The sequence below is a fragment of the Pleurodeles waltl genome, chromosome 12 (assembly GCF_031143425.1).
Source record: "Pleurodeles waltl isolate 20211129_DDA chromosome 12, aPleWal1.hap1.20221129, whole genome shotgun sequence".
Classification (NCBI taxonomy): Eukaryota; Metazoa; Chordata; class Amphibia; order Caudata; family Salamandridae; genus Pleurodeles; species Pleurodeles waltl.
In genome coordinates this window covers 120,628,522-120,652,392 of record NC_090451.1, presented here as the reverse complement: position 1 = coordinate 120,652,392, position 23,871 = coordinate 120,628,522, and the positions used below count along the sequence as shown (strand labels likewise).

The following is a 23,871-nucleotide window of genomic DNA, read 5'->3' as shown; positions in this document are numbered from 1 at the left end:
GTAATTACGACTGCCTCAGTTTTATGCGTTACGTGAGCAGTCGGACAGCAATTTATTTAGCGCAAAAATATTTCTTGTTGATGCACGTACGTTTTTAAACTGAAGTGTCAAAGCTGTAGCGGCAATACTCCCAGTTTAGGCGGTTTTATGAACTAAGTTTTACTTTCTCCTACTTAAAACGTTTTGCAGAACAATGCAGATTAAATGGGAAGGCAGTTTCACTTCTTTGTATACTATTTGCTGCCTAATGTTGACATGTAAGCACCCCAACAATGAATGACACCTAGAGACTCGAAAGCACCATACCAGTAAAATATTTGTATGAAATTGCACTTTAAATCCACGTACAACTGAAATAAAGCAATCTTAGCTCATTTGAGGGTAGTGTGACAGTAGATCACATATGGATAGAACACGTTTGCAATGTGTAATTTTTATGATTCCATTACATATATCATATAAATTCAAGCTGAAATAGGGAAGGACAACAAGGTCATTTAGAGCAAAGCTGAAGACAACAAGTTGCCATAACAATCTGTAAATATATGCTCTTTATTATGTGTGGACAACTATCACCTCATAGAACACATTTCGGCTACTATATTTTTTCCTCCTGAAACCTGACTTTTACACGAAAAGGTGGCCGAGTGGTTAAGACGATGGACTGCTAATCCATTGTGCTCTGCATGCGTTGGTTCGAATCCCACCCTTGTTGGTTTATTATTGTGTGTTTACTTTTTAATATGCGGTATGTCCGGTTTAACCCTATTTGATGTGAAAGTTAAATTACGTATCCCATGGTATTTCCGACAGTACAATGCCTCGGTTTGGAAACACTGCTCAGGTGAGCACTGTGCTTAGGCATTACTGTAAACAGCGCCGGCCGGGTTCTGTGCATGAATCACAAATTCTTTCCTCAGGCGGAGGGTTGTTAAGTTGGGGGACGTAGAAGTTTGCAATATATTGTGTAATGAAACTGCATAGAAAATGTGTTAATGTAGAAATAATGCACGCGTTTGAAATGTGCCCACGGGGAGTGGCTACCAATGTATACGAAGACTAATGAAAGTTATTAATGCTGAATTAATTATGTACTGATGTTTTGAACTTGTATTAACATATCAAAATTGGAGTTATGTATTAGGAGTTTGTACATTAAGCAATAGGCCTTAGTTTAGCGAGGGTCTGGGCCTACATGCCTGGTCTCATATTAAACTGTGTTTTTCTAACGTGCAATGTGCTGTTTTCCTGAAGGACACGAAACTTTACTTTTCCAGAAGCTAGAGATGTGTGTAGCTCTAGTAAATTCTTTCTCATGGGACCCGACTTGCTCAAGGAGACATTCTTGCTGAATGCAACAGTGTAATTCGTAACAGGTGCAAGGTTGCCTGGAGTAGGAGAAAACAATGGAACTACTGACTGGTGCGTAAAGTGTAACTTTTCTTACCTGACATTCCAACCGATGAAGACGTCAATAACATGGGCCAATCAACGACATGTGAACTATGGTTTGTGGAAAATTCTGGTGAAATGCGTGAATAATTATTGGACAGAGATAACGATGCACAAATTATTATCCAACGAGGAATTAGGAGTAAATTAGACCGTTTTGATTTAACCATATGAACTGAGCAGAAATCAGCTATTTATTGGACATTCCACTCCAACCCATTCTTTGCCATTCTACTGAGCCATTTAGGCCATTTCCTTTGAGACTTTGCCGTTTGTTCGTCCTGATACTCTAAACCACCCTTTACTTATTCCTTACCTGATACTCATATCTCCTCTATATGAGGGGAGTTCTTGTTCCTCAGCTATGCAATACAGAGGCTTTGCCCTGTCCTATCTTTGCTGATGGTGAAAACGACTGATGCCCTGAGGACAAAGACTGACGCTGTTTGCTGATCCTTTGGATGGGTAACTATCTGATGAAAATTGTAATTGTCGGCTTGCCTTTTCTTTCTCGGTACCAACTGCTCTTTGATAGAGGCCATAGTTAGATGTTTTCCAAATTTGTGTTTGCTAAATTGTTTTGCATGAAGCCCAACATGCTGATGCTAATTTGAGGTTAGTTAAGGTGTTCACTAAAATCTGACGCAAATAGACAAATTACTGAGTTCTTGCTTTTTTGAAATATGCACTACTGAGACTTTGCTAAGTTGGTTCTTATTAATGATGTGTTAATACTGAGTGAATATTCCCCATGCATTGATTAATTGCATTTCTAATTGCAAATCTGAAGAGTTACTAATGAGATGAATTGCTGATGAGATTAACAGAAATGACTTTAGATTGTAACCAATAGGGAAATAAGTATCCTAACACTTAACTAAATTGGTGTTTTTATTCATGACTGAAAGGTCATGGTGTGTTCACTTTATTGACTCTCATTAAAGGTTATTGATTAGCATGATGATTAGTTATTGCGATTGTTGTTGAGATATTGATCCATTGATTTGTGATGCCAAAAGACATCTCGTACTGGGAAGTCCCTGAACGTAGTCCAAAAGGTTCATCGACCTAGGCGTGTCTCCTTGTAAGTTTACTTATCAAGGCCGTGATGCGCTATCACTAATAAAAAGTCATCTGATCTGTTGCTGCTGAGTCATCATCAATGAAAACCACCAAGATATAACTTCAATGTGGTGTAATTACGACTGCCTCAGTTTTATGCGTTACGTGAGCAGTCGGACAGCAATTTATTTAGCGCAAAAATATTTCTTGTTGATGCACGTACGTTTTTAAACTGAAGTGTCAAAGCTGTAGCGGCAATACTCCCAGTTTAGGCGGTTTTATGAACTAAGTTTTACTTTCTCCTACTTAAAACGTTTTGTAGAACAATGCAGATTAAATGGGAAGGCAGTTTCACTTCTTTGTATACTATTTGCTGCCTAATGTTGGCATGTAAGCACCCCTACAATGAATGACACCTAGAGACTCGAAAGCACCATACCAGTAAAATATTTGTATGAAATTGCACTTTAAATCCACGTACAACTGAAATAAAGCAATCTTAGCTCATTTGAGGGTAGTGTGACAGTAGATCACATATGGATAGAACACGTTTGCAATGTGTAATTTTTATGATTCCATTACATATATCATATAAATTCAAGCTGAAGTAGGGAAGGACAACAAGGTCATTTAGAGCAAAGCTGAAGACAACAAGTTGCCATAACAATCTGTAAATATATGCTCTTTATTATGTGTGGACCACTATCACCTCATAGAACACATTTCGGCTACTATATTTTTTCCTCCTGAAAACTGACTTTTACACGACAAGGTGGCCGAGTGGTTAAGGCGATGGACTGCTAATCCATTGTGCTCTGCATGCGTGGGTTCGAATCCCACCCTTGTCGGTTTATTATTGTGTGTTTACTTTTTAATATGCGGTATGTCTGGTTTAACCCTATTTTATGTGAAAGTTAAATTACGTATCCCATGGTATTTCCGACAGTACAATGCCTCGGTTTGGAAACACCGCTCAGGTGAGCACTGTGCTTAGGCATTACTGTAAACAGCGCCGGCCGGGTTCTGTGCATGAATCACAAATTCTTTCCTCAGGCGGAGGGTTGTTAAGTTGGGGGACGTAGAAGTTTGCAATATATTGTGTAATGAAACTGCATAGAAAATGTGTTAATGTAGAAATAATGCACGCGTTTGAAATGTGCCCACGGGGAGTGGCTACCAATGTATACGAAGACTAAAGAAAGTTATTAATGCTGAATTAATTATGTACTGATGTTTTGAACTTGTATTAACATATCAAAATTGGAGTTATGTATTAGGAGTTTTTACATTAAGCAATAGGCCTTAGTTTAGGGAGGGTCTGGGCCTTCATGCCTGGTTTCATATTAAACTGTGTTTTTCTAACGTGCAATGTGCTGTTTTCCTGAAGGACACGAAACTTTACTTTTCCAGAAGCTAGAGATGTGTGTAGCTGTAGTAAATTCTTTCTCATGGGACCCGACTTGCTCAAGGAGACATTCTTGCTGAATGCAACAGTGTAATTCGTAACAGGTGCAAGGTTGCCTGGAGTAGGAGAAAACAATGGAACTACTGACTGGTGCGTAAAGTGTAACTTTTCTTACCTGACATTCCAACCGATGAAGACATCAATAACATGGGCCAATCAACGACATGTGAACTATGGTTTGTGGAAAATTCTGGTGAAATGCGTGAATAATTATTGGACAGAGATAACGATGCACAAATTATTATCCAACGAGGAATTAGGAGTAAATTAGACCGTTTTGATTTAACCATATGAACTGAGCAGAAATCAGCTATTTATTGGACATTCCACTCCAACCCATTCTTTGCCATTCTACTGAGCCATTTAGGCCATTTCCTTTGAGGCTTTGCCGTTTGTTCGTCCTGATACTCTAAACCACCCTTTACTTATTCCTTACCTGATACTCATATCTCCTCTATATGAGGGGAGTTCTTGTTCCTCAGCTATGCAATACAGAGGCTTTGCCCTGTCCTATCTTTGCTGATGGTGAAAACGACTGATGCCCTGAGGACAAAGACTGACGCTGTTTGCTGATCCGTTGGATGGGTAACTATCTGATGAAAATTGTAATTGTCGGCTTGCCTTTTCTTTCTCGGTACCAACTGCTCTTTGATAGAGGCCATAGTTAGATGTTTTCCAAATTTGTGTTTGCTAAATTGTTTTGCATGAAGCCCAACATGCTGATGCTAATTTGAGGTTAGTTAAGGTGTTCACTAAAATCTGACGCAAATAGACAAATTACTGAGTTCTTGCTTTTTTGAATCATGCACTACTGAGACTTTGCTAAGTTGGTTCTTATTAATGATGTGTTAATACTGAGTGAATATTCCCCATGCATTGATTAATTGCATTTCTAATTGCAAATCTGAAGAGTTACTAATGAGATGAATTGCCGATGAGATTAACAGAAATGACTTTAGATTGTAACCAATAGGGAAATAAGTATCCTAACACTTAACTAAATTGGTGTTTTTATTCATGACTGAAAGGTCATGGTGTGTTCACTTTATTTACTCTCATTAAAGGTTATTGATTAGCATGATGATTAGTTATTGCGATTGTTGTTGAGATATTGATCCATTGATTTGTGATGCCAAAAGACATCTCGTACTGGGAAGTCCCCGAACGTAGTCCAAAAGGTTCATCTACCTAGGCGTGTCTCCTTGTAAGTTTACTTATCAAGGCCGTGATGCGCTATCACTAATAAAAAGTCATCTGATCTGTTGCTGCTGAGTCATCGTCAACGAAAACCACCAAGATATTACTTCAATGTGGTGTAATTACGACTGCCTCAGTTTTATGCGTTACGTGAGCAGTCGGACAGCAATTTATTTAGCGCAAAAATATTTCTTGTTGATGCACGTACGTTTTTAAACTGAAGTGTCAAAGCTGTAGCGGCAATACTCCCAGTTTAGGCTGTTTTATAAACTAAGTTTTACTTTCTCCTACTTAAAACGTTTTGCAGAACAATGCACATTAAATGGGAAGGCAGTTTTCCTTATTTGTGTACTATTTGCTGCCTAATGTTGACATGTAAGCACCCCAACAATGAATGACACCTAGAGACTCGAAAGCACCATACCAGTAAAATATTTGTATGAAATTGCACTTTAAATCCACGTACAACTGAAATAAAGCAATCTTAGCTCATTTGAGGGTAGTGTGACAGTAGATCACATATGGATAGAACACGTTTGGAATGTGTAATTTTCATGATTCCATTACATATATCATATAAATTCAAGCTGAAGTAGGGAAGGACAACAAGGTCATTTAGAGCAAAGCTGAAGACAACAAGTTGCCATAACAATCTGTAAATATATGCTCTTTATTATGTGTGGACAACTATCACCTCATAGAACACATTTCGGCTACTATATTTTTTCCTCCTGAAAACTGACTTTTACACGAAAAGGTGGCCGAGTGGTTAAGACGATGGACTGCTAATCCATTGTGCTCTGCATGCGTTGGTTCGAATCCCACCCTTGTCGGTTTATTATTGTGTGTTTACTTTTTAATATGCGGTATGTCTGGTTTAACCCTATTTGATGTGAAAGTTAAATTACGTATCCCATGGTATTTCCGACAGTACAATGCCTCGGTTTGGAAACACTGCTCAGGTGAGCACTGTGCTTAGGCATTACTGTAAACAGCGCCGGCCGGGTTCTGTGCATGAATCACAAATTCTTTCCTCAGGCGGAGGGTTGTTAAGTTGGGGGACGTAGAAGTTTGCAATATATTGTGTAATGAAACTGCATAGAAAATGTGTTAATGTAGAAATAATGCACGCGTTTGAAATGTGCCCACGGGGAGTGGCTACCAATGTATACGAAGACTAATGAAAGTTATTAATGCTGAATTAATTATGTACTGATGTTTTGAACTTGTATTAACATATCAAAATTGGAGTTATGTATTAGGAGTTTGTACATTAAGCAATAGGCCTTAGTTTAGCGAGGGTCTGGGCCTACATGCCTGGTCTCATATTAAACTGTGTTTTTCTAACGTGCAATGTGCTGTTTTCCTGAAGGACACAAAACTTTACTTTTCCAGAAGCTAGAGATGTGTGTAGCTCTAGTAAATTCTTTCTCATGGGACCCGACTTGCTCAAGGAGACATTCTTGCTGAATGCAACAGTGTAATTCGTAACAGGTGCAAGGTTGCCTGGAGTAGGAGAAAACAATGGAACTACTGACTGGTGCGTAAAGTGTAACTTTTCTTACCTGACATTCCAACCGATGAAGACGTCAATAACATGGGCCAATCAACGACATGTGAACTATGGTTTGTGGAAAATTCTGGTGAAATGCGTGAATAATTATTGGACAGAGATAACGATGCACAAATTATTATCCAACGAGGAATTAGGAGTAAATTAGACCGTTTTGATTTAACCATATGAACTGAGCAGAAATCAGCTATTTATTGGACATTCCACTCCAACCCATTCTTTGCCATTCTACTGAGCCATTTAGGCCATTTCCTTTGAGACTTTGCCGTTTGTTCGTCCTGATACTCTAAACCACCCTTTACTTATTCCTTACCTGATACTCATATCTCCTCTATATGAGGGGAGTTCTTGTTCCTCAGCTATGCAATACAGAGGCTTTGCCCTGTCCTATCTTTGCTGATGGTGAAAACGACTGATGCCCTGAGGACAAAGACTGACGCTGTTTGCTGATCCTTTGGATGGGTAACTATCTGATGAAAATTGTAATTGTCGGCTTGCCTTTTCTTTCTCGGTGTGAGAAACTGGGGCTGATTGCAGAGGCCCCCTAACTTTTTGCCCCCATTTTCCACTTTATGCTGGTGTTTTCCTGACTCTGATGGTGCCCTGGGTACTGCTAACCAGTCCCAGGGCCTGTGCTCTGTGTAAAATGGATATGCAAATTAGGCTAATTATAATTGGCTAAGTTAACCTACCTATAAGTCCCTAGTATATGGTAGGGCATGTAGGTTTAGGGACCACAGCATAGGTGGTGCACACCTAGGTGCATTGCTGAGGTGCCCAGTGTCATTTTAAAAGCAAGCCTGCCTTGCTGGCTGCTTTTAAATTAAAGTTATATGCAAATTCGACTTTGGAATTAAAGGTACTTCCAAAGTTTTAAACTACCTTATTTTTACATATAAGTCACCCCTAAGGTGTGCCCTATGTGCCCCTAGGGCTGGGTGCCATGTAACTATAAGCAGGGACTTTATAAAAATAGATTTATAAGCCCTGGTGAGGTAAAAACAGCCAAATTCGTTTTTCCCTCATTGAAGTAAATGGCCTTCATAGGCTAGAATGAGCAGACTTTATTTTAAATTTTAAAGTCTCCTTAAATGTTACATACCAAGAATTTGGTATCAAATTGATTGTTATAATAAATCCCACAACTTCCAGTTGTTGGATTTAATATAACTAGTGCAGGTAAAAAGTTTAGACTTTACCTAAAAAGTTGCCAATTTCAGCTCTGCATTGTTTTTGCTGCTGTGCTCTGATTGGCCAGCCTGCAGCAGCTTCTGCCAGGCCACTTTAATGAGGTGTGAAGTGGCCTGGCTTTACACAAAGGAATGTGCTTGGGGGAGAGAATCTCCCCTCAGCAGATGGGGAAGCAGGAAGGGGGAGGGCTGCCAAACTGGTCTTCAAAGGCAGAGAAGGACATCTGGAGCACCCAGCAACACCCCCACATCCTGCAACCCCAGACAGCTAGGTGCCCCCTTGATTAGATTAGGAGAGGGCAGGAGAGGGGTGTGTTTATGATTTTTAGCCACACCAGTGGGTGGGCTCAGCCAGATCTCTCCTCCAAAAATCAGATTCATCCATTTTGGATTTTTAGAGACTATTGCCTTCTGGGATGGATTTTTGCCACACTTCCCAGGAAGTGGTCATCACAGGGGGACGACCCTGTCCCTGATTGGAGGACCAGGGCCCCCCTGCTTTTCACCCAGGAGCAAGGATAAAACTGGCAGACCTGCACCCACGCCTCAGATCCCCACCAAATTTCAAGAAGAAAGAACTACAAGGAGAAGAAGGACTGCCCTGCTGGACCCCTGGCCTGCACCTGGACCCTGCACTCAGAAAGACTGCACCAGCTGCACACTTGGGCTTCACCACAAGAAGGACTTTGCCTGGCTTCCACTGGTTCAAGGAGGGACTCCCTGTTTGCTACAGGTGAAAAATTGCTAACCAGAGTCCCCTGCACCAACTCCTGAAAAAGTGACCAGCTGACCACTGTCCAGTGGCCAAAAAGGAGTTTGCGCCAGGTGTATTCTGGGAGTTGAAGTCTGCACTTCCCAAGGACCATCACAGAACTTCTGGACCCTTGGGGTGAGCTGTGGACCCCAAAAGAACCTTAAAAGAACATCTGGGTGAAGCCCCAGAAGTTTGGAAAAGATTGGAGAAATTCTAGAAAAAAGCTCCATAAAGTGACCGACTCGACGCGGAAATTCTAGCCGGCTTGCCTCAACCGCGACCCGGCCTGACTTCGTGGTTCGTCCCGGTCAAGAAAAACATCCGAAAAAGAGACTAAGTCCGAACGTAAAAAGTTGACCGGGACCTTCCAGCCATCGTATCCGAGAAGGGCTCCACGGACGTCGGATCAAGATCCAGGTTTACCCCGGTCGAAGGATTTTCATCTCGAAAAAACGACTAAGTCCGAAGGTAGAAATCACCACCGAGGAAACCGACTTCGCGTATCCGGACAAGGGCTCCAGGAGGTCGGATCCAACTGGCAGGTTCGTCCCGGTGAAGAAAAACTTCAAAATAAAGACTAAGTCAGAAGGTAACTTTTTAACCGAGGCCTCCCGCGACCTGTAGCCGAGCAGGGCTCCATCGCGGTCGGCCTGAAAGTTTGACTTTGTCCCGGTCCTGGTGCAACCAGATGACCCGATTGGCGCTTTTTGTTTCTATGCGCTAGAAAATAATAATACTTTAAAAATTCATATCTCCGGTTCCCCTGAACCGATTTTAATCGTTTTTGTGTCATTTTAAAGATAAAAATATAAGCTATTTTTATAAATTGGTTTTGGATTTTTAAACTGTTTCCTGTGTTTTATTTAATTACTGTTTTGTGATATTTGAATGCTTTACACTTTGTCTCCTAAGTTAAGCCTTGACGCTCGATGCCAAGCTACCAAGGGTAGAGCTGGGATTAATTTATTGAGACCTAACTGTACTTACGTGGAGGTTTGTGGCTTGTTGCTAGGTGTAGGTACCTACCTGCCCTACCAATAACCCATTTTCCAACACTCGGTACCAACTGCTCTTTGATAGAGGCCATAGTTAGATGTTTTCCAAATTTGTGTTTGCTAAATTGTTTTGCATGAAGCCCAACATGCTGATGCTAATTTGAGGTTAGTTAAGGTGTTCACTAAAATCTGACGCAAATAGACAAATTACTGAGTTCTTGCTTTTTTGAAATATGCACTACTGAGACTTTTCTAAGTTGGTTCTTATTAATGATGTGTTAATACTGAGTGAATATTCCCCATGCATTGATTAATTGCATTTCTAATTGCAAATCTGAAGAGTTACTAATGAGATGAATTGCCGATGAGATTAACAGAAATTACTTTAGATTGTAACCAATAGGGAAATAAGTATCCTAACACTTAACTAAATTGGTGTTTTTATTCATGACTGAAAGGTCATGGTGTGTTCACTTTATTGACTCTCATTAAAGGTTATTGATTAGCATGATGATTAGTTATTGCGATTGTTGTTGAGATATTGATCCATTGATTTGTGATGCCAAAAGACATCTCGTACTGGGAAGTCCCCGAACTTAGTCCAAAAGGTTCATCGACCTAGGCGTGTCTCCTTGTAAGTTTACTTAACAAGGCCGTGATGCGCTATAACTAATAAAAAGTCATCTGATCTGTTGCTGCTGAGTCATCGTCAACGAAAACCACCAAGATATTACTTCAATGTGGTGTAATTACGACTGCCTCAGTTTTATGCGTTACGTGAGCAGTCGGACAACAATTTATTTAGCGCAAAAATATTTCTTGTTGATGCACGTATGTTTTTAAACTGAAGTGTCAAAGCTGTAGCGGCAATACTCCCAGTTTAGGCGGTTTTATAAACTAAGTTTTACTTTCTCCTACTTAAAACATTTTGCAGAACAATGCACATTAAATGGGAAGGCAGTTTTCCTTATTTGTGTACTATTTGCTGCCTAATGTTGACATGTAAGCACCCCAACAATGAATGACACCTAGAGACTCGAAAGCACCATACCAGTAAAATATTTGTATGAAATTGCACTTTAAATCCACGTACAACTGAAATAAAGCAATCTTAGCTCATTTGAGGGTAGTGTGACAGTAGATCACATATGGATAGAACACGTTTGGAATGTGTAATTTTCATGATTCCATTACATATATCATATAAATTCAAGCTGAAGTAGGGAAGGACAACAAGGTCATTTAGAGCAAAGCTGAAGACAACAAGTTGCCATAACAATCTGTAAATATATGCTCTTTATTATGTGTGGACAACTATCACCTCATAGAACACATTTCGGCTACTATATTTTTTCCTCCTGAAAACTGACCTTTACACGACAAGGTGGCCAAGTGGTTAAGGCGATGGACTGCTAATCCATTGTACTCTGCATGCGTTGGTTCGAATCCCACCCTGGTCGGTTTATTATGGTGTGTTTACTTTTTAATATGCGGTATGTCTGGTTTAACCCTATTTTATGTGAAAGTTAAATTACGTATCCCATGGTATTTCCGACAGTACAATTCCTCGGTTTGGAAACACCGCTCAGGTGAGCACTGTGCTTAGGCATTACTGTAAACAGCGCCGGCCGGGTTCTGTGCACGAATCACAAATTCTTTCCTCAGGCGGAGGGTTGTTAAGTTGGGGGACGTAGAAGTTTGCAATATATTGTGTAATGAAACTGCATAGAAAATGTGTTAATGTAGAAATAATGCACGCGTTTAAAATGTGCCCACGGGGAGTGGCTACCAATGTATACGAAGACTAATGAAAGTTATTAATGCTGAATTAATTATGTACTGATGTTTTGAACTTGAATTAACATATCAAAATTGGAGTTATGTATTAGGAGTTTGTACATTAAGCACTAGGCCTTAGTTTAGCGAGGGTCTGGGCCTACATGCCTGGTCTCATATTAAACTGTGTTTTTCTAACGTGCAATGTGCTGTTTTCCTGAAAGACACGAAACTGTACTTTTCCAGAAGCTAGAGGTGTGTGTAGCTGTAGTAAATTCTTTCTCATGGGACCCGACTTGCTCAAGGAGACATTCTTGCTGAATGCAACAGTGTAATTCGTAACAGGTGCAAGGTTGCCTGGAGTAGGAGAAAACAATGGAACTACTGACAGGTGCGTAAAGTGTAACTTTTCTTACCTGACATTCCAACCGATGAAGACGTCAATAACATGGGCCAATCAACGACATGTGAACTATGGTTTGTGGAAAATTCTGGTGAAATGCGTGAATAATTATTAGACAGAGATAACGATGCACAAATTATTATCCAACGAGGAATTAGGAGTACATTAGACAGTTTTGATTAAACATATGAACTGAGCAGAAATCAGCTATTTATTGGACATTCCACTCCAACCCATTCTTTGCCATTCTACTGAGCCATTTAGGCCATTTCCTTTGAGACTTTGCCGTTTGTTCGTCCTGATACTCTAAACCACCCTTTACTTATTCCTTACCTGATACTCATATCTCCTCTATATGAGGGGAGTTCTTGTTCCTCAGCTATGCAATACAGAGGCTTTGCCCTGTCCTATCTTTGCTGATGGTGAAAACGACTGATGCCCTGAGGACAAAGACTGACGCTGTTTGCTGATCCGTTGGATGGGTAACTATCTGATGAAAATTTTAATTGTCGGCTTGCCTTTTCTTTCTCGGTACCAACTGCTCTTTGATAGAGGCCATAGTTAGATGTTTTCCAAATTTGTGTTTGCTAAATTGTTTTGCATGAAGCCCAACATGCTGATTCTAATTTGAGGTTAGTTAAGGTGTTCACTAAAATCTGACGCAAATAGACAAATTACTGAGTTCTTGCTTTTTTGAATCATGCACTACTGAGACTTTGCTAAGTTGGTTCTTATTAATGATGTGTTAATACTGAGTGAATATTCTCCATGCATTGATTAATTGCATTTCTAATTGCAAATCTGAAGAGTTACTAATGAGATGAATTGCTGATGAGATTAACAGAAATGACTTTAGATTGTAACCAATAGGGAAATAAGTATCCTAACACTTAACTAAATTGGTGTTTTTATTCATGACTGAAAGGTCATGGTGTGTTCACTTTATTGACTCTCATTAAAGGTTATTGATTAGCATGATGATTAGTTATTGCGATTGTTGTTGAGATATTGATCCATTGATTTGTGATGCCAAAAGACATCTCGTACTGGGAAGTCCCTGAACGTAGTCCAAAAGGTTCATCGACCTAGGCGTGTCTCCTTGTAAGTTTACTTATCAAGGCCGTGATGCGCTATCACTAATAAAAAGTCATCTGATCTGTTGCTGCTGAGTCATCATCAATGAAAACCACCAAGATATAACTTCAATGTGGTGTAATTACGACTGCCTCAGTTTTATGCGTTACGTGAGCAGTCGGACAGCAATTTATTTAGCGCAAAAATATTTCTTGTTGATGCACGTACGTTTTTAAACTGAAGTGTCAAAGCTGTAGCGGCAATACTCCCAGTTTAGGCGGTTTTATGAACTAAGTTTTACTTTCTCCTACTTAAAACATTTTGCAGAACAATGCAGATTAAATGGGAAGGCAGTTTCACTTCTTTGTATACTATTTGCTGCCTAATGTTGACATGTAAGCACCCCAACAATGAATGACACCTAGAGACTCGAAAGCACCATACCAGTAAAATATTTGTATGAAATTGCACTTTAAATCCACGTACAACTGAAATAAAGCAATCTTAGCTCATTTGAGGGTAGTGTGACAGTAGATCACATATGGATAGAACACGTTTGCAATGTGTAATTTTTATGATTCCATTACATATATCATATAAATTCAAGCTGAAGTAGGGAAGGACAACAAGGTCATTTAGAGCAAAGCTGAAGACAACAAGTTGCCATAACAATCTGTAAATATATGCTCTTTATTATGTGTGGACAACTATCTCCTCATAGAACACATTTCGGCTACTATATTTTTTCCTCCTGAAAACTGACTTTTACACGACAAGGTGGCCGAGTGGTTAAGGCGATGGACTGCTAATCCATTGTGCTCTGCATGCGTGGGTTCGAATCCCACCCTTGTCGGTTTATTATTGTGTGTTTACTTTTTAATATGCGGTATGTCTGGTTTAACCCTATTTTATGTGAAAGTTAAATTACGTATCCCATGGTATTTCCGACAGTACAATGCCTCGGTTTGGAAACACCGCTCAGGTGAGCACTGTGCTTAGGCATTACTGTAAACAGCGCTGGCCGGGTTCTGTGCATGAATCACAAATTCTTTCCTCAGGCGGAGGGTTGTTAAGTTGGGGGACGTAGAAGTTTGCAATATATTGTGTAATGAAACTGCATAGAAAATGTGTTAATGTAGAAATAATGCACGCGTTTGAAATGTGCCCACGGGGAGTGGCTACCAATGTATACGAAGACTAAAGAAAGTTATTAATGCTGAATTAATTATGTACTGATGTTTTGAACTTGCATTAACATATCAAAATTGGAGTTATGTATTAGGAGTTTTTACATTAAGCAATAGGCCTTAGTTTAGGGAGGGTCTGGGCCTTCATGCCTGGTTTCATATTAAACTGTGTTTTTCTAACGTGCAATGTGCTGTTTTCCTGAAGGACACGAAACTTTACTTTTCCAGAAGCTAGAGATGTGTGTAGCTGTAGTAAATTCTTTCTCATGGGACCCGACTTGCTCAAGGAGACATTCTTGCTGAATGCAACAGTGTAATTCGTAACAGGTGCAAGGTTGCCTGGAGTAGGAGAAAACAATGGAACTACTGACTGGTGCGTAAAGTGTAACTTTTCTTACCTGACATTCCAACCGATGAAGACATCAATAACATGGGCCAATCAACGACATGTGAACTATGGTTTGTGGAAAATTCTGGTGAAATGCGTGAATAATTATTGGACAGAGATAACGATGCACAAATTATTATCCAACGAGGAATTAGGAGTAAATTAGACCGTTTTGATTTAACCATATGAACTGAGCAGAAATCAGCTATTTATTGGACATTCCACTCCAACCCATTCTTTGCCATTCTACTGAGCCATTTAGGCCATTTCCTTTGAGGCTTTGCCGTTTGTTCGTCCTGATACTCTAAACCACCCTTTACTTATTCCTTACCTGATACTCATATCTCCTCTATATGAGGGGAGTTCTTGTTCCTCAGCTATGCAATACAGAGGCTTTGCCCTGTCCTATCTTTGCTGATGGTGAAAACGACTGATGCCCTGAGGACAAAGACTGACGCTGTTTGCTGATCCGTTGGATGGGTAACTATCTGATGAAAATTGTAATTGTCGGCTTGCCTTTTCTTTCTCGGTACCAACTGCTCTTTGATAGAGGCCATAGTTAGATGTTTTCCAAATTTGTGTTTGCTAAATTGTTTTGCATGAAGCCCAACATGCTGATGCTAATTTGAGGTTAGTTAAGGTGTTCACTAAAATCTGACGCAAATAGACAAATTACTGAGTTCTTGCTTTTTTGAATCATGCACTACTGAGACTTTGCTAAGTTGGTTCTTATTAATGATGTGTTAATACTGAGTGAATATTCCCCATGCATTGATTAATTGCATTTCTAATTGCAAATCTGAAGAGTTACTAATGAGATGAATTGCCGATGAGATTAACAGAAATGACTTTAGATTGTAACCAATAGGGAAATAAGTATCCTAACACTTAACTAAATTGGTGTTTTTATTCATGACTGAAAGGTCATGGTGTGTTCACTTTATTTACTCTCATTAAAGGTTATTGATTAGCATGATGATTAGTTATTGCGATTGTTGTTGAGATATTGATCCATTGATTTGTGATGCCAAAAGACATCTCGTACTGGGAAGTCCCCGAACGTAGTCCAAAAGGTTCATCTACCTAGGCGTGTCTCCTTGTAAGTTTACTTATCAAGGCCGTGATGCGCTATCACTAATAAAAAGTCATCTGATCTGTTGCTGCTGAGTCATCGTCAACGAAAACCACCAAGATATTACTTCAATGTGGTGTAATTACGACTGCCTCAGTTTTATGCGTTACGTGAGCAGTCGGACAGCAATTTATTTAGCGCAAAAATATTTCTTGTTGATGCACGTACGTTTTTAAACTGAAGTGTCAAAGCTGTAGCGGCAATACTCCGAGTTTAGGCGGTTTTATAAACTAAGTTTTACTTTCTCCTACTTAAAACGTTTTGCAGAACAATGCACATTAAATGGGAAGGCAGTTTTCCTTATTTGTGTACTATTTGCTGCCTAATGTTGACATGTAAGCACCCCAACAATGAATGACACCTAGAGACTCGAAAGCACCATACCAGTAAAATATTTGTATGAAATTGCACTTTAAATCCACGTACAACTGAAATAAAGCAATCTTAGCTCATTTGAGGGTAGTGTGACAGTAGATCACATATGGATAGAACACGTTTGGAATGTGTAATTTTCATGATTCCATTACATATATCATATAAATTCAAGCTGAAGTAGGGAAGGACAACAAGGTCATTTAGAGCAAAGCTGAAGACAACAAGTTGCCATAACAATCTGTAAATATATGCTCTTTATTATGTGTGGACAACTATCACCTCATAGAACACATTTCGGCTACTATATTTTTTCCTCCTGAAAACTGACTTTTACACGAAAAGGTGGCCGAGTGGTTAAGACGATGGACTGCTAATCCATTGTGCTCTGCATGCGTTGGTTCGAATCCCACCCTTGTCGGTTTATTATTGTGTGTTTACTTTTTAATATGCGGTATGTCTGGTTTAACCCTATTTGATGTGAAAGTTAAATTACGTATCCCATGGTATTTCCGACAGTACAATGCCTCGGTTTGGAAACACTGCTCAGGTGAGCACTGTGCTTAGGCATTACTGTAAACAGCGCCGGCCGGGTTCTGTGCATGAATCACAAATTCTTTCCTCAGGCGGAGGGTTGTTAAGTTGGGGGACGTAGAAGTTTGCAATATATTGTGTAATGAAACTGCATAGAAAATGTGTTAATGTAGAAATAATGCACGCGTTTGAAATGTGCCCACGAGGAGTGGCTACCAATGTATACGAAGACTAATGAAAGTTATTAATGCTGGTTAATTATGTACTGATGTTTTGAACTTGTATTAACATATCAAAATTGGAGTTATGTATTAGGAGTTTGTACATTAAGCAATAGGCCTTAGTTTAGCGAGGGTCTGGGCCTACATGCCTGGTCTCATATTAAACTGTGTTTTTCTAACGTGCAATGTGCTGTTTTCCTGAAGGACACGAAACTTTACTTTTCCAGAAGCTAGAGATGTGTGTAGCTCTAGTAAATTCTTTCTCATGGGACCCGACTTGCTCAAGGAGACATTCTTGCTGAATGCAACAGTGTAATTCGTAACAGGTGCAAGGTTGCCTGGAGTAGGAGAAAACAATGGAACTACTGACTGGTGCGTAAAGTGTAACTTTTCTTACCTGACATTCCAACCGATGAAGACGTCAATAACATGGGCCAATCAACGACATGTGAACTATGGTTTGTGGAAAATTCTGGTGAAATGCGTGAATAATTATTGGACAGAGATAACGATGCACAAATTATTATCCAACGAGGAATTAGGAGTAAATTAGACCGTTTTGATTTAACCATATGAACTGAGCAGAAATCAGCTATTTATTGGACATTCCACTCCAACCCATTCTTTGCCATTCTACTGAGCCATTTAGGCCATTTCCTTTGAGGCTTTGCCGTTTGTTCGTCCTGATACTCTAAACCACCCTTTACTTATTCCTTACCTGATACTCATATCTCCTCTATATGAGGGGAGTTCTTGTTCCTCAGCTATGCAATACAGAGGCTTTGCCCTGTCCTATCTTTGCTGATGGTGAAAACGACTGATGCCCTGAGGACAAAGACTGACGCTGTTTGCTGATCCGTTGGATGGGTAACTATCTGATGAAAATTGTAATTGTCGGCTTGCCTTTTCTTTCTCGGTACCAACTGCTCTTTGATAGAGGCCATAGTTAGATGTTTTCCAAATTTGTGTTTGCTAAATTGTTTTGCATGAAGCCCAACATGCTGATGCTAATTTGAGGTTAGTTAAGGTGTTCACTAAAATCTGACGCAAATAGACAAATTACTGAGTTCTTGCTTTTTTGAAATATGCACTACTGAGACTTTTCTAAGTTGGTTCTTATTAATGATGTGTTAATACTGAGTGAATATTCCCCATGCATTGATTAATTGCATTTCTAATTGCAAATCTGAAGAGTTACTAATGAGATGAATTGCCGATGAGATTAACAGAAATGACTTTAGATTGTAACCAATAGGGAAATAAGTATCCTAACACTTAACTAAATTGGTGTTTTTATTCATGACTGAAAGGTCATGGTGTGTTCACTTTATTGACTCTCATTAAAGGTTATTGATTAGCATGATGATTAGTTATTGCGATTGTTGTTGAGATATTGATCCATTGATTTGTGATGCCAAAAGACATCTCGTACTGGGAAGTCCCCGAACTTAGTCCAAAAGGTTCATCGACCTAGGCGTGTCTCCTTGTAAGTTTACTTATCAAGGCCGTGATGCGCTATCACTAATAAAAAGTCATCTGATCTGTTGCTGCTGAGTCATCGTCAACGAAAACCACCAAGATATTACTTCAATGTGGTGTAATTACGACTGCCTCAGTTTTATGCGTTACGTGAGCAGTCGGACAACAATTTATTTAGCGCAAAAATATTTCTTGTTGATGCACGTATGTTTTTAAACTGAAGTGTCAAAGCTGTAGCGGCAATACTCCCAGTTTAGGCGGTTTTATAAACTAAGTTTTACTTTCTCCTACTTAAAACATTTTGCAGAACAATGCACATTAAATGGGAAGGCAGTTTTCCTTATTTGTGTACTATTTGCTGCCTAATGTTGACATGTAAGCACCCCAACAATGAATGACACCTAGAGACTCGAAAGCACCATACCAGTAAAATATTTGTATGAAATTGCACTTTAAATCCACGTACAACTGAAATAAAGCAATCTTAGCTCATTTGAGGGTAGTGTGACAGTAGATCACATATGGATAGAACACGTTTGGAATGTGTAATTTTCATGATTCCATTACATATATCATATAAATTCAAGCTGAAGTAGGGAAGGACAACAAGGTCATTTAGAGCAAAGCTGAAGACAACAAGTTGCCATAACAATCTGTAAATATATGCTCTTTATTATGTGTGGACAACTATCTCCTCATAGAACACATTTCGGCTACTATATTTTTTCCTCCTGAAAACTGACTTTTACACGACAAGGTGGCCGAGTGGTTAAGGCGATGGACTGCTAATCCATTGTGCTCTGCATGCGTGGGTTCGAATCCCACCCTTGTCGGTTTATTATTGTGTGTTTACTTTTTAATATGCGGTATGTCTGGTTTAACCCTATTTTATGTGAAAGTTAAATTACGTATCCCATGGTATTTCCGACAGTACAATGCCTCGGTTTGGAAACACCGCTCAGGTGAGCACTGTGCTTAGGCATTACTGTAAACACGCTGGCCGGGTTCTGTGCATGAATCACAAATTCTTTCCTCAGGCGGAGGGTTGTTAAGTTGGGGGACGTAGAAGTTTGCAATATATTGTGTAATGAAACTGCATAGAAAATGTGTTAATGTAGAAATAATGCACGCGTTTGAAATGTGCCCACGGGGAGTGGCTACCAATGTATACGAAGACTAAAGAAAGTTATTAATGCTGAATTAATTATGTACTGATGTTTTGAACTTGCATTAACATATCAAAATTGGAGTTATGTATTAGGAGTTTTTACATTAAGCAATAGGCCTTAGTTTAGGGAGGGTCTGGGCCTTCATGCCTGGTTTCATATTAAACTGTGTTTTTCTAACGTGCAATGTGCTGTTTTCCTGAAGGACACGAAACTTTACTTTTCCAGAAGCTAGAGATGTGTGTAGCTGTAGTAAATTCTTTCTCATGGGACCCGACTTGCTCAAGGAGACATTCTTGCTGAATGCAACAGTGTAATTCGTAACAGGTGCAAGGTTGCCTGGAGTAGGAGAAAACAATGGAACTACTGACTGGTGCGTAAAGTGTAACTTTTCTTACCTGACATTCCAACCGATGAAGACATCAATAACATGGGCCAATCAACGACATGTGAACTATGGTTTGTGGAAAATTCTGGTGAAATGCGTGAATAATTATTGGACAGAGATAACGATGCACAAATTATTATCCAACGAGGAATTAGGAGTAAATTAGACCGTTTTGATTTAACCATATGAACTGAGCAGAAATCAGCTATTTATTGGACATTCCACTCCAACCCATTCTTTGCCATTCTACTGAGCCATTTAGGCCATTTCCTTTGAGGCTTTGCCGTTTGTTCGTCCTGATACTCTAAACCACCCTTTACTTATTCCTTACCTGATACTCATATCTCCTCTATATGAGGGGAGTTCTTGTTCCTCAGCTATGCAATACAGAGGCTTTGCCCTGTCCTATCTTTGCTGATGGTGAAAACGACTGATGCCCTGAGGACAAAGACTGACGCTGTTTGCTGATCCGTTGGATGGGTAACTATCTGATGAAAATTGTAATTGTCGGCTTGCCTTTTCTTTCTCGGTACCAACTGCTCTTTGATAGAGGCCATAGTTAGATGTTTTCCAAATTTGTGTTTGCTAAATTGTTTTGCATGAAGCCCAACATGCTGATGCTAATTTGAGGTTAGTTAAGGTGTTCACTAAAATCTGACGCAAATAGACAAATTACTGAGTTCTTGCTTTTTTGAATCATGCACTACTGAGACTTTGCTAAGTTGGTTCTTATTAATGATGTGTTAATACTGAGTGAATATTCCCCATGCATTGATTAATTGCATTTCTAATTGCAAATCTGAAGAGTTACTAATGAGATGAATTGCCGATGAGATTAACAGAAATGACTTTAGATTGTAACCAATAGGGAAATAAGTATCCTAACACTTAACTAAATTGGTGTTTTTATTCATGACTGAAAGGTCATGGTGTGTTCACTTTATTTACTCTCATTAAAGGTTATTGATTAGCATGATGATTAGTTATTGCGATTGTTGTTGAGATATTGATCCATTGATTTGTGATGCCAAAAGACATCTCGTACTGGGAAGTCCCCGAACGTAGTCCAAAAGGTTCATCTACCTAGGCGTGTCTCCTTGTAAGTTTACTTATCAAGGCCGTGATGCGCTATCACTAATAAAAAGTCATCTGATCTGTTGCTGCTGAGTCATCGTCAACGAAAACCACCAAGATATTACTTCAATGTGGTGTAATTACGACTGCCTCAGTTTTATGCGTTACGTGAGCAGTCGGACAGCAATTTATTTAGCGCAAAAATATTTCTTGTTGATGCACGTACGTTTTTAAACTGAAGTGTCAAAGCTGTAGCGGCAATACTCCGAGTTTAGGCGGTTTTATAAACTAAGTTTTACTTTCTCCTACTTAAAACGTTTTGCAGAACAATGCACATTAAATGGGAAGGCAGTTTTCCTTATTTGTGTACTATTTGCTGCCTAATGTTGACATGTAAGCACCCCAACAATGAATGACACCTAGAGACTCGAAAGCACCATACCAGTAAAATATTTGTATGAAATTGCACTTTAAATCCACGTACAACTGAAATAAAGCAATCTTAGCTCATTTGAGGGTAGTGTGACAGTAGATCACATATGGATAGAACACGTTTGGAATGTGTAATTTTCATGATTCCATTACATATATCATATAAATTCAAGCTGAAGTAGGGAAGGACAACAAGGTCATTTAGAGCAAAGCTGAAGACAACAAGTTGCCATAACAATCTGTAAATATATGCTCTTTATTATGTGTGGACAACTATCACCTCATAGAACACATTTCGGCTACTATATTTTTTCCTCCTGAAAACTGACTTTTACACGAAAAGGTGGCCGAGTGGTTAAGACGATGGACTGCTAATCCATTGTGCTCTGCATGCGTTGGTTCGAATCCCACCCTTGTCGGTTTATTATTGTGTGTTTACTTTTTAATATGCGGTATGTCTGGTTTAACCCTATTTGATGTGAAAGTTAAATTACGTATCCCATGGTATTTCCGACAGTACAATGCCTCGGTTTGGAAACACTGCTCAGGTGAGCACTGTGCTTAGGCATTACTGTAAACAGCGCCGGCCGGGTTCTGTGCATGAATCACAAATTCTTTCCTCAGGCGGAGGGTTGTTAAGTTGGGGGACGTAGAAGTTTGCAATATATTGTGTAATGAAACTGCATAGAAAATGTGTTAATGTAGAAATAATGCACGCGTTTGAAATGTGCCCACGAGGAGTGGCTACCAATGTATACGAAGACTAATGAAAGTTATTAATGCTGAATTAATTATGTACTGATGTTTTGAACTTGTATTAACATATCAAAATTGGAGTTATGTATTAGGAGTTTGTACATTAAGCAATAGGCCTTAGTTTAGCGAGGGTCTGGGCCTACATGCCTGGTCTCATATTAAACTGTGTTTTTCTAACGTGCAATGTGCTGTTTTCCTGAAGGACACGAAACTTTACTTTTCCAGAAGCTAGAGATGTGTGTAGCTCTAGTAAATTCTTTCTCATGGGACCCGACTTGCTCAAGGAGACATTCTTGCTGAATGCAACAGTGTAATTCGTAACAGGTGCAAGGTTGCCTGGAGTAGGAGAAAACAATGGAACTACTGACTGGTGCGTAAAGTGTAACTTTTCTTACCTGACATTCCAACCGATGAAGACGTCAATAACATGGGCCAATCAACGACATGTGAACTATGGTTTGTGGAAAATTCTGGTGAAATGCGTGAATAATTATTGGACAGAGATAACGATGCACAAATTATTATCCAACGAGGAATTAGGAGTAAATTAGACCGTTTTGATTTAACCATATGAACTGAGCAGAAATCAGCTATTTATTGGACATTCCACTCCAACCCATTCTTTGCCATTCTACTGAGCCATTTAGGCCATTTCCTTTGAGGCTTTGCCGTTTGTTCGTCCTGATACTCTAAACCACCCTTTACTTATTCCTTACCTGATACTCATATCTCCTCTATATGAGGGGAGTTCTTGTTCCTCAGCTATGCAATACAGAGGCTTTGCCCTGTCCTATCTTTGCTGATGGTGAAAACGACTGATGCCCTGAGGACAAAGACTGACGCTGTTTGCTGATCCGTTGGATGGGTAACTATCTGATGAAAATTGTAATTGTCGGCTTGCCTTTTCTTTCTCGGTACCAACTGCTCTTTGATAGAGGCCATAGTTAGATGTTTTCCAAATTTGTGTTTGCTAAATTGTTTTGCATGAAGCCCAACATGCTGATGCTAATTTGAGGTTAGTTAAGGTGTTCACTAAAATCTGACGCAAATAGACAAATTACTGAGTTCTTGCTTTTTTGAAATATGCACTACTGAGACTTTTCTAAGTTGGTTCTTATTAATGATGTGTTAATACTGAGTGAATATTCCCCATGCATTGATTAATTGCATTTCTAATTGCAAATCTGAAGAGTTACTAATGAGATGAATTGCCGATGAGATTAACAGAAATGACTTTAGATTGTAACCAATAGGGAAATAAGTATCCTAACACTTAACTAAATTGGTGTTTTTATTCATGACTGAAAGGTCATGGTGTGTTCACTTTATTGACTCTCATTAAAGGTTATTGATTAGCATGATGATTAGTTATTGCGATTGTTGTTGAGATATTGATCCATTGATTTGTGATGCCAAAAGACATCTCGTACTGGGAAGTCCCCGAACTTAGTCCAAAAGGTTCATCGACCTAGGCGTGTCTCCTTGTAAGTTTACTTATCAAGTCCGTGATGCGCTATCACTAATAAAAAGTCATCTGATCTGTTGCTGCTGAGTCATCGTCAACGAAAACCACCAAGATATTACTTCAATGTGGTGTAATTACGACTGCCTCAGTTTTATGCGTTACGTGAGCAGTCGGACAACAATTTATTTAGCGCAAAAATATTTCTTGTTGATGCACGTATGTTTTTAAACTGAAGTGTCAAAGCTGTAGCGGCAATACTCCCAGTTTAGGCGGTTTTATAAACTAAGTTTTACTTTCTCCTACTTAAAACATTTTGCAGAACAATGCACATTAAAT

General features: G+C 39.3%; 3 non-coding genes across 3 annotated transcripts; all 3 read left to right on the top strand.

Annotated features, from left to right (window-relative positions):
• Positions 1-3,280: 3,280 nt before the first annotated feature.
• Positions 3,281-3,362, top strand: TRNAS-GCU (transfer RNA serine (anticodon GCU)). Its single transcript has one exon. It is a non-coding gene; the product is annotated as a tRNA-Ser (tRNA).
• A 10,350-nt stretch (positions 3,363-13,712) lies between these two features.
• Positions 13,713-13,794, top strand: TRNAS-GCU (transfer RNA serine (anticodon GCU)). Its single transcript has one exon. It is a non-coding gene; the product is annotated as a tRNA-Ser (tRNA).
• Positions 13,795-19,005: 5,211 nt separating this feature from the next.
• TRNAS-GCU (transfer RNA serine (anticodon GCU)) lies at positions 19,006-19,087 on the top strand. Its single transcript has one exon. It is a non-coding gene; the product is annotated as a tRNA-Ser (tRNA).
• Positions 19,088-23,871: the final 4,784 nt, after the last annotated feature.